Raw genomic sequence first — 4,783 nt, 5'->3', positions numbered from 1 at the left:
CTCCTGACAGGAGGGGCCTGGAGGGGTTGCTACCATGGCCCTTTGTCAAGGGTAATTTATATAGCAAAGTCACAATGTGGGGTCGATCTGGGTCACACTATAATCAATCTAAAGGATTCTAAGTCTAGTTGTTTAGCTATTATTGATCCATTAGGGAAACATCCTATAGCAAGGACACATGGAGTTCTGGTATGTTCTCGTCTCTTGCACTGACTTACTCCTGTTGGATTGCCTATTAATTTCTATCTAATTTAATTGCCTATGATAAGATGCCTTTGTTTTAGGCAGCTGAGTTAGAAATATTATAGGCAGTCATACAGGGCTGGGCCCTCAGAAGGCACCAGTGTGGAAGAGCAGATCCCTTGCAACTGTGGAAAGATAGGCACTCCCTGTGGGCCAGACCTCAACACTAAAGACCTCCCCAAGGATGAATATTAGGGACTGAATTCTAAATGGGTCTCTATCACCTTGAGAAAGCCAAGAGGAGTCACTAACCCACCCCCTACAGGAAAAGCCTCTGTTCTGCATTCATGCCTGCTTGTCATGTGACTCAATTCCCCATTTGATCCCAATTTCCTCAGTTTTACCTGACATGTGCTCTGGAAAACACAGGCTTACAGCTGCACTTGTAATCCTACTGGCTGACCATAGTTTTGTCCCACTTCATGTGTAAGTTCCCATGATTTCCCCCTCAGGCCCACCTCACCACCTGGATTTGCTCTATAAAAATCCCTATGAACAGCAGATTCCAAGGGTAACCTGCTTGGGAACCCCCTCTGTCCCTCGCTCAGACAGAAGCTTTCTTTCCCCCAATAAATATATTCTGCTTTTAACCTCTATCATTCCTAAAATTCATTTTTCGGTTTTAGGGAACATGAACTTGTCCTGGGTGTGTTTCAGGTTGGGAGTTTTATTCCCCTACATCACCTTGAAAGACAACGACACCACAATGGTGGGCAGGCCATGGGGTTATGCCCCTGACCTTCCCACAGGCCCCACTGGGTAAAGGACTCCAGTGAACAAGATGTTTGTAGACCACAGCAGCCACCAGACACTGAAAGCTGGGGAGCCACATCTGAGAAAGCACTGGTGTGCTCCTAAGAAAGTTGAAAACAAACCCATGATTCTGATGAGAGACCCAGATCAAAGTGCTGAGAAGGCCACAGCTTGGGGCTGGGGAGATGGCGCAGTAGAATAAGCGCTTCCCTGGCAAGCCCAAGGGTCTGAGTTCAATCCCCAGTTCCACCAAAAAAAAAAAAAAGAAGGCCACAGCTTCTTGGGAGGGTTGCCCAAGCAGGCGCTGACTGCAAATGGTGGACCCAAGAAGAAAAGTGGAAGCAACACTAAAACGAACACTCGTTTTTCCCCTAAGCACCAGGCATGCTAGGGGCTACCCTGCTCATGACCTAGCAGCCACCAGGTAGCAATTTAGCACCTGCATTGGGACCCCAGCACCCCAGCAGGGGCTCCTGAGCACATTGGGCCCTAAGCACCACTGAGTCTGAGGAGTGGTGATGCTTTTGGAATGCGCACAAGAAAACCCCTGAGGCAAGAGCCAGGGTTCTGCCAAGTGCTTATGAGAAGCCTTGCAGAAGCAGCACACATATAGCGGCAGGGTTTGTCCTGCAGAAAGAGAACCAGAGCAGAACCATGGAGCATGAGAGGGCCTTTCCAGAGGTCAAGCCTGGGTGCTGGGCCAGCACATCCCCCTGCACTTACTGTGGGCCTGATCGTAAACAAAGGTCTCCACTTGGCCTCACCCACAGAGGCAAAACCCAAATTGGCTGGAATGTGGCTTGCAGTGGATTCTCACCCTGAGGCTTAGTGGGGGTCAGATGGGAGACAAGAGAAGTAGGCATCGACTGAGAAGGGTGAGACAGATGGTGAAGCACCTTGGGGCTGAAGTGCTGCTCTGTGGAGGGCAGAGGTGTGGGCCACAGCCAGACCCAGACTGTCCAGACAAGCCTGCAGGGCAAAGCTTCCCCTTCCCCGCTTGCAGCATGGGGTGTGTGTGTGTGTGTGTGCGTGTGTGTGTGTGTGTGTGTGTGTGTGTTAGAGACCTCACTGGCTGAATTTAGACTGCAATATAGTAAATAGGGCAGTGAGGATGCTTGAATTTTGTGTTTTTGTCACAGCATGAGATATTTGGTTTTTTTCTTGTTTTATTCCTTTATCTCCCTTCCCTTTTCTCCTTTTATCTAGCGTATGTATGAAAGATGTCTGTGTATGTACATGAAAAGGAGGGCAATTCAGGGAAACCCTCACCAGAACTGAGGGTAGAGTACTGAACAGAGCCATCAGCACACCAGTAGGTGCCCACCTTCTCCCAGGCCCCTTCAATCTCCAGTTGCGCCTGTAGCTCCACATTCCTTCTGCTGCCCCCCAAATCTTCTCCAATCTCCCTTCTAGCAATCCATGATGACTTCAGTTATAATGACAAAGCAGGGGCTGGGAGATAACTCAGTAGAATAAGTGCTTTCCTGGCAAGCACAGGGTCCTGAGTTCAATCCCTGGTACCAATAATAATAATAATAATAATAATAATAATACTGATAGAGCAATGGAATTTCATCTCCTTTTTCACTTTCATTTGTTGTTATTCTCCTCTTCCGTCTTATCTGCACTCCTTCTCTCTTTTCTTTCCCCACCCATCACATTCCACCCTACTTCTTAGTAATAATGTATTACCGTCTATAAGTCACTGAAAAAAGGGTGAAATTGTTAAAGCAAGTTTTTATATGTTGCATACAGCAACACCTCAATGTTGATATAACTGCCTCTGTAACACAGCAGCTGGATCTGATCTTATCAAGCTGAGTAGGTTGAAGAGGTACATAACTAATAAAATACATCAAAGCCTGAAGATTACACTGCTGAGAACCAGACAGTAACTAAAGAGATCTCTGTACTAGCAAGATCCATTCACGGTAAGAAAAAAGCCTGAAGGAAACAGGCATGGAAGAACTTCATCACAATATGACAAGAGACATTTAGGACAAACCTAGTATCAACATCATATTAAGCGACAAAATGTGGACATCTTTCCCTCTAAAATCCAGAACAAAACCAGGATGCCCACTTCTACCACTCCTGTTTAATTTAGTACTTGAAATATTAGAACAATCATAGAAAGAAATAAAGGAATACATATAGGAAGAAGTCAAATTATCATTATCAGCAGATGGCATGATTCTGTGTAGAACCTCCCCTCCCCCAATTCACCAAAAGTCCCCCAGAATACCTGAATTCTGTAATGTAGCAGGATAGAAAAATCAAGACAGAAAAAAATGAATAGTATTCCTGTTCATCAATAATGAACTCATCAAGAAAGAAATTAGGAAAACAATATCGTTCAGAACAGCATAAAAATAAATTAAATTTCTAGGAATTTACCCTAACCAAGGAAGTGGAAGGCCTCTACAATAACAATGTTAGCACTCTGAAAAAGGAGACTGACGACAACATCAGAAAATGGAAAGATGGTCCATTTCTGAGTAGACAGAACCAATACTCTTTCATTGGCCATACTTCCAAGACTGACATACAGAATTAACAGAACCCAAATCAAAAATGAACAAGTATTCATCAGACAACTGGGAAAACAATCCTAGAATTCATGGGGAACCAAAAGAGACACAGAACAGCAAAAGCAAGCCTGGGCAGGAAGAGCACAGAGGACACATCATAGTTTGATTTCTAGTTACATTACAAAGCTACAGTGTTAAGAATAGCATGGTGCTACCATAAAGACATGTGGAGTGATGGGACAGAGTGGAGAATGGAGAAGCCATCCCATACACATTTAATGCTCTTATCTGATCTTTGACAGTGGAGGCAAGAAACACAGAGAAAAGATAGCCTTTCTAAGGAATACTGCTGGGAAAATTGGCTATTCACATGCAAATTGAACCTAGATCCACAGCTCTTACCATGTCCTAAACTAAAATCAAATGGGGGGGCCTGCCCCTTAGCTCAGTTTTTTAAGTGGCTGCTTCAACAAAGCAGTCAGGCTCAGGTTGCTGGGGTTCGATCCCTATAACTCAAGCCAGCCAAACCTGCCCTGAAGGCATTCGGAGCAAAAAAAATCCTTCCCAAAAAAGGGCGGGGGCAGGAAGATGGCTCAATAGAATAGTGCCTGCCTGGCAAGCACAAGGGCTTGAGTTCAATCCCTGGTTCCGTAAAAAAAAAAAAAAATCAAATGGGTCAAAGATCTAAATATTAAAAAGAAACATTTCGTCAAGTGGAAGACAAAACAGATAAAACTCTTGAAGACATAGGTGAAGGAAGGACTTTTTTTTTTTTAAAGACGTTTACTTATGTGTTGTGTGTGTGTGTGGCCAGCTCAGCCCACCAGGGGGCGGGGCTGGCTGGCATGTGGTGCTGGGGGATTGAACCACGGTCCCGGTGCTTTGCTAAGCTTGTTCTAAGTAGATGCCTTAGACCACTGAGCCATCTCACCAGCCCGAAGGAAGGACTTTCTGTATAGACTGCAATTGTACACAAAATAACATCAAGAATCAACAATAAGCTTTTTCATAGCAAAAGAAACAACCAACAGAGTAGAGTGACAAAATACATACTAGGAGAAATTTTTGTTTGTTACTTCTCAGTCAGAAGACTAATGTTTACAATATTTAAAGAAATCAGACAAAACTAGGCCCCTCAAGTTAAAGCCCCATTTGAAAAATGGGCAACTGAAATAAAAAGATACCTTTCAGAAGAAGTACAAAAAGCCCATAAATACATATTTTTAAAAGTTCAAAATCTCTGGCCATTAGAACAA

The sequence above is a fragment of the Octodon degus genome, unplaced genomic scaffold (assembly GCF_000260255.1).
Source record: "Octodon degus isolate 3935 unplaced genomic scaffold, OctDeg1.0 scaffold00084, whole genome shotgun sequence".
Taxonomy (NCBI): Eukaryota; Metazoa; Chordata; class Mammalia; order Rodentia; family Octodontidae; genus Octodon; species Octodon degus.
The sequence above is the reverse complement of the archived record's forward strand: the minus strand, read 5'-3'. Positions refer to the sequence as shown.